This window comes from Capsicum annuum, unplaced genomic scaffold (genome assembly GCF_002878395.1).
Source record: "Capsicum annuum cultivar UCD-10X-F1 unplaced genomic scaffold, UCD10Xv1.1 ctg82516, whole genome shotgun sequence".
Lineage (NCBI taxonomy): Eukaryota > Viridiplantae > Streptophyta > Magnoliopsida > Solanales > Solanaceae > Capsicum > Capsicum annuum.
This window is the reverse complement of record NW_025893317.1, coordinates 13,611-20,824: the sequence shown is the minus strand read 5'-3', so window position 1 is coordinate 20,824 and position 7,214 is coordinate 13,611. Positions and strand designations below refer to the sequence as shown.

The 7,214-nt window shown below is 32.4% G+C and overlaps 1 pseudogene; it reads left to right on the top strand.

Annotated features, from left to right (window-relative positions):
* Nucleotides 1-2,865: 2,865 nt before the first annotated feature.
* On the top strand, nucleotides 2,866-3,740 carry LOC107877538 (annotated as a pseudogene).
* The last annotated feature ends 3,474 nt before the right edge of the window (nucleotides 3,741-7,214 follow it).

Sequence of the window (7,214 nt, the reverse complement as noted above, 5' to 3'; positions counted from 1 at the left end):
AAGATTATTGAAGAACATGCATTGAAAATTCCATATTTGATGAAGTCTTGTAGGAATTGTGGTGTGATACCCTAAGGTTGAAATGTTCTCTTTTCATGAATTCATGTGATATTAAGTTTGTGAAGATAAATTAGAGCGTGATTTATATAAACCCCTCTTTTACTATGATGTTCATTTCCTTTACATGTTGTTAGAGCGTGATTTATATAAACCCCTCTTTTACTATGATGTTAATTTCCTTTACATGTTGTGGGTTGATCATAAGAATTGCTAAAATCTTGTGTTAGAAGGTTACGATTACGTATAAATTGTACTATTTTTATAAGATAACGAGAGGGTGTTTTACTTGCTTTATAAGTTCCCATGTTTTTCAATTGAGGATTGCATGGATTTGATAAAAGAGATGGCCACCGTAGATAATGTGTTGAAGAGAGAATGCCTTATTTTCATATGTTTTGAAACATGAACTATTGTTAATTATAAATATTTTGGGTGGTCAACGATGCATTTTTGAAATAAGAAAAAGGGCAATAGACATGTTGAGATATGACTTGCAAGTCTGGGTATGACGATACCCTATTATGATGTGCCCGAAATAGAATTGGGCTTAAGAGAGATAGATGGTTAACCGAACAAGGGATGTCTTCAGATAACTCATTGCCCAAAATCGTGATTTGTCGACACGGGTTCATATTATCCCGAAAGGGGGATTGTATGATGGGAATGGCCCTGTAGCATAGTACAGATGCAGAGACTCCAATCCTTGTGACAAACTCGGGTTGGGAGCTTGGCCGCCGAGTCAATGGCGGATTCTATCTAGCCCGTGAAATTACTGATTGTAGGGTGTACCATCTAGCTCAGAAGAGATGTAAAGAGTGGATTCATGATTTCCAGAAAGTGTTTGAAAGTTACCAGGTTATGCCATGTGTTTTCAAACGTTTTATACTGACATGTTTTAATGAAATACTCTCATCTATGTTGTATAAAAAAATGTATATTATTTTGAATTGTTCAACGTACCAGTACATTTGTCAGAATTTCCAATGTAAGTGTTATCAATAGATGTTGACCAAAGTCAACTCTAGACCTTAATTTCCAACATCTCATTTAAAATCTCAAAATTACATTGAAAGATTAAGAACCAGCCATTCTACTCTCTCAAAATTGACGTTCAAGATCTGATTGAGCTGACGGATTTTCATACAATGCTCAAATATTCGAGTGTTGACCAAAGTTGATCATAGCAACTCCAAAACCATTGAAAAAAAAGCTTCAAATGCTCAAATATAAAAAGAGTTTGAACAATTATTTCGAATAACCAAATCATGAAACCCTATTCAATATATATATGGTTTTGGTCTTGAGGCCTCCCCTTAAACTTGAACCATGCTCATGTAAGTATGTATATTCATTTTTAGTTTTGAAATTCGAATTCAGAGCATGAATAATTAAATTCCCTCTGTTTTTGTGACATCTCTTGATTTTACATGTTATGAGTTGATCAATTGCATATTGAGAAGCATGAGATGGATATTTTCTATTGTTTAAGGACTTGATATTGGTTATGATTTTAAGAGAGGGTGTTTTCTTGTTTATAAATGTCAAAGATAATAATTGAATGAATTGCATGGATTACTAAAACGTAAATGACCACCAGAATTGAAATAAGAGAAGCTTTGCATGAGTTTTCACATATTTTTGAAAAAAGGAATTCTCTTGTATTGTTTAAATAAATGATTTGGTGATCCATAAGAGTTTTTTTTTTTTTTTTTTTTTTTCACTTGAATGTTGAAACGTGTCTATTAAAGGACCATTAATTGATATAACCAAGAAAAGTACGAGGTTATGTATAAGACCATTAGCTTGTGAAGTGATTCCGGTCATTTGGCAACAAATAAGTTTAATTTGTACTATTAGGACCACTTGTATCCTCACGTAGAAAGTAGGGTTGAAATTAAACTACAATAAATAAGAATATCTAAGAAAAATCGAGTAGAGTACATAAATTCGTAATACTGAATATGGTGAGATAGAAAGAATCTCTCTAATCTTAATCAAAAGTTTTTATTTCAAACCTCGAGTGAAAAAAATTCTACTGAGAAGCGTTTCCCTCACTTCATTTGCTTTCATCATGTTACAAAATTCATTCCAATTAAGCAAAACAACTTTCTTGGTTGTATATATTGAAGCACATATCTAAGTTGAGTGTATATAATTAATGGTGTTTAGAAAATTATTAAGGTATATAATACATTAGTATGCCATTTAATAAATTGTATGAACATGTTGGCAATGTTTAATAAGGAATGAAGGTGAGTCACAATGAATTAACAATAGGTCATTTTTTCATAAACTACAAGAGCACTAATCAATGGTGGAGATTATTCCTAAGTCTTAAAAATATAAACATGTTTAATGTCATGATCAGTCAAAGATCTTTACAAAAAAATGAAGAGAGTATTTAAAAACAAAAGGAATCCCTACCGAGTTCTAAAAATCAAGTAACTTATCGATAGGGAGCGATTTATTTCTCAAAGTGAGATTTTTTAATGCTAATCAAAAAAGAAAATAAAACTTGATGTCCACGAGGGATGTATATCTCTTTTTTGAATAATCTTTGTAGCTCAGCTGATTGACTACTTAAAGATTCATCTTAATAATGAGCAAATTTGATTTTCGCCTTGTATCCCAAACCCTATTTTAAGAAAATGAAGGGGAAAAAGTTTTTTGTGTTTCTAATATACAAGCATTTAAATTTATCCACAACCATTGCTTCACAAATTTATTGTCCCTACTAAATTTTCTCTCTTTTGGATTTAGTCTTATTTCATTTCTTACAAATACCTCCATTGTGATACTGTTCATTCACAACTCAAAATTGCAATCAGTCTTATTATTAAAAAAATATTTGCAATCTTTTTTAGTCATTCAAAGAGACTATGGCTCGTTCCATTTACTTCATGGAATTTCTTGTCTTGGCAATGACACTCTTTGTTGCCAATGGTTTGTCTTCATCCTTTAATCCTCTTCAACCTCAAAAAAATATAATGTATAGAATTTTTCAAATGTGGTCTTCTCTTTTATGAACTTATAGTCCAGTGGCTAATTAATCTTGATGAAACTTGTATGTATTATTAAAAGTAATACTTCTTTAGGAACAGTCAATTGATTCACACTTTGAAGTTATTTGTATATATTTGGTTCGATTATATATGTGTCTTTCTTTTCTAACAGTTGTAACAACTTATGAATGATTGTAGGGGTGCAAGGTTATAACACTTGCAAAACAACAAGTAAATATTACAGAGGAAAATGTATTACTGACTCCTCATGTAGAAAAGTTTGTATTAAGCAGGATAAATTTGAAGATGGTCACTATACCATAATCCAAAGGAACTGCCTATGAACTAAGCAATGCGTATGTCACATCATTCCTAATGATGCTCGAACTATTTTGGTTCAGGATGCTAGAACTCTCGAAGCAGAATTGCTTGAAGAAGAGATTTTAAAGGCATAATTAATTCTGATATGGATTTAGTGTCACACAAAATTAAATAAAGTGTTTCCTTACATGAAAGGGTAACTTATAATGTTGTGGTTTTGGCCTGTAGTAGCCATTTTCCACATTAAATAAGTTGTGATACATCAGTCCTTTATGTATCTTGTATTAAAATTGTGTGTATTTTAATGAAAAGAGATCGTTTACGGTCTATAAGTATGAAATGCATTCATCTGATCAATTTTTGTCACGATTCATTACAAGCAAAGATTGAAATTAATTCAATATTTAAATCTCCTTCAAAGTTAATCATATTGATTGATCATTGAGAGCTCAAAGAAATCACTAACTACTGAGTACTGCAAATGTAAGCATATTTTGCAATTCTTGAAACAGAACATTAAGCTGTCTTCGAATATCTAATGTGGTTGATATATAGTCTAGTCATATTATGATCAAGAGAAATATTTCGTGTGGACATTTCTTCAACCCACCCTAGTTATTTTAATTCCAACAAATTTTAAATTTTTTTTGAGTAGGTAGCTAGGGTTAATAGGAATGTTTTAACCCTAGCTAAATATGCACCAATACATGCACCAAATATTGGAATGAAAACCACAAAATAAATTATATAATGGTTTAAAAAATCCTATAAATTATATAATGTGAATCCTACAAATTTTTCACAAATTATAGAGTAGGTAACTAGGGTTAATAGGAATGTTTGTCTTTTTCACTTTGAAATTTGAATGTTTAAAACGTGTCAATTGGATCATTAATAGGTCGTACTTGTAGGTGTCTTTTTCACTTTGAAATTTGAATGTTTAAAACGTGTCAATTGGATCATTAATAGGTCGTACTTGTAGGACCACTAACGTGTGATCCTAGTCATTTTGTGTCAAATAAGGTTGTATATGTAGGACCATCTATAAACTCAAGAAGAAAGTAGGGTTGATATTAAACTACAACAGATAAGGATGTTTTACAAAAATCAAAATAATTATATTAATTTGCAAGATTGAATTAAATCGAATTAAAATAGTGTCAGTTCCTCCTCCCCTTCCTGATCCTGATTGTATGTTGTTGGTGCTCTTCCATGTTATTGTTGGATTTCCTAGTATATACAGAGTAAAATAACTCAAATAATAACCCGAGTGTAAGGAAAAACATTAAAAGTATTCATTTTACATTTTGGCCATTTGGTTTATTAGTTTTGTTATGATTCAGACAAAATAAACAAACTACAAGTAAAAGAAAAACAAGAACAACACACAAGATTTATGTGCAAACCCTTGCGGGAAAAACCACGAGTAGAGGCAGAGGAATTTCACTATTAAAGGAGAGGAGTACAATGTGGAGAATGACGTAATTTCTGAATATACAAAACCGACCCACTAATTGCACTTATATAGTATGTGCGTACAAATAAGTCAAAAACATAAAGGTCCACACCTTACGCTACCACCACAAACCCCATTGAAAATGACAAACATGGGTCACAACGCGAAACTTTCAGGGCCGGACCAACAAAATTCGGGTCACAACTCTAACAAGTTTGGATATTAACAATTCATCTACAAGAAGGAGAGGGTCTTCAATGTCCTTACTGTTGTGAGATGCCCACTTCAATGTTCTTACTATTGTTAGTTGCCAAAATCATCATTGCTGCTAGTGGCATAGCTACGTACACGAAGGTTGGCTAGTTGAACATATATTCTTCGTTGAAAAATTACGAAGAGAAATAAGTTTGGATATAATGCAAATTAAGGCGAATTTACCTCTTACTATTCTGGATGTACAATTCAATTTTGATAGTAATATTCCATTTCAATTAATATTTGGAAAATTATATAAAGTATAAAGGTTACATATTTTTATTTTGTATGGATGGATTAAATCACCCTTAGCAAAATATCTGATTTCGCCACTGATACTTATGTCGCTAACCCCTCACCCTTCAAAATTATTTGAAGGCCTGCAAAAGTCATATATGTGAGTGGTAATCATTCATACCCAAACCCAATGATTCTTTGCTAATATATGTGTAATGATCAATCCTGAAGTGTATGAATACCTTCTAATATGAATTGAGGTCACAAAAATCTCCTAACTCAAAGACGTGTTGAAACTCTTCTATCGATTAAGTTTTCGTGAACGTCTCAACTTTGGTAAATTAGGATGTGTTAAAAACTCTTCTATCGACCATAACTTCTTGTATATAGCAAGTTATAGGGACTACTATATATCAAATGAAAGGTCTTTCCGAACTTTGAGGATTTTATTGACGACCTTCCCAACCTCCGATAGTTAATTTTTTTGTTGATTCATGATGGGGCAAGTTAATAGTACATCTCGGGTGAGTTTCGAAATTTTCGAAATCCGTTTGGGGCATGTTTGGTTTTCAAAATAGCAGCACCGTGCGATTAGCATGCGGCGCACGCTCCAGTCCACCACTGGGGGGTGCAGTAGAGCATGCGACACACGCTCCATTACGGTGCACTAGAGCATGTGATGCATGCTCCAGTCCACCCCTGAAATTTTCAACTTCCAAATCCGCGTCCAAAGAGGGTAATTGGGTCATTTTCCACCATATATTAGTCCAATAACACGATATTTCAGCCTTCCAAAGACAAAATATAGTCATTTTTCTCAAATCCTCTCAAGAACCAAACCTTAGGGCCTCAATCTAAGATTCAAGATCCCTCAAGATTTCACCATTATTTTTCGAAATTTATTCAAGATTTAAGATCCTTGGACTAAGAGCTTCAAGAATCTACCTTCAAGAACACAAATAGAGTCTCAAAAAGCAAGGTGTTCATCTTATTCATTTTTCAAGGTATGTGGGGTTTCAACAGGGACAATTCTTTCGTCCTTGTACCCAAAACTTGATTTTTATTACGAGAGTTATTTAATTTTACATGTTTTCCTATGAAATTGAAGTTGGGTTTATATCCTATGTTGTTATTCATGAGATTATGAAATTTTCATTGTTTTAGAAGTTGAATTACATAAGTATGTTTATATTTTGGTATATATAGCTGAAATTTCAGATTTTAAGATGATTTATGAATGGTTTTTTTTGTTGTTGTTATCAAGCATGAATTTAAGACGTTTGAAATCATGAGATTCATATTATGAGTTATTTTTCAATATCTTTATTGAGATGATTGAAAGTTTTTAAAGATGATTGTTGAGTAAGAAGTTTAAATATGATGTTGATGCATTAAACCCTTATATTTGAGCCCCAAGTACAAGAAATGATTTATAAGGAGATTATAATCTCAAGTTTTATTGTAAAGTCTTGATAAGTGCTTTCAAAAGAAAAGATTAATCTTTTGATCCTAAGCTAAGATAAGAATCCACATCATTTATGATATAAAGAAAAGAGAAGTATAATTGGTCTTCATTATAGACCCTTGTATTATTTTAAGGTGGATTTCCTAAAAGTTCTGAGCCACAAGTATGGGAGTAGTATTTAGCACCGAGCTGGGTATGATTCCAAGGTCTCATGTCCCAGAACTACGTGCCACTGTAGGATTAAGATTATTCCCACTTCTACATGGATGACTAAGATGTGATCACTTAAGCTAAGGTTCTATTCCTATGGTAAGGGCATAACAACTCTCCTCAACGTGGGCAAGACGTTGGAATCCATGTCAGCTCACATGATTTATGTCGGTTAGAAGAAACTTCCAAAGTTCTATAATACCTAAGT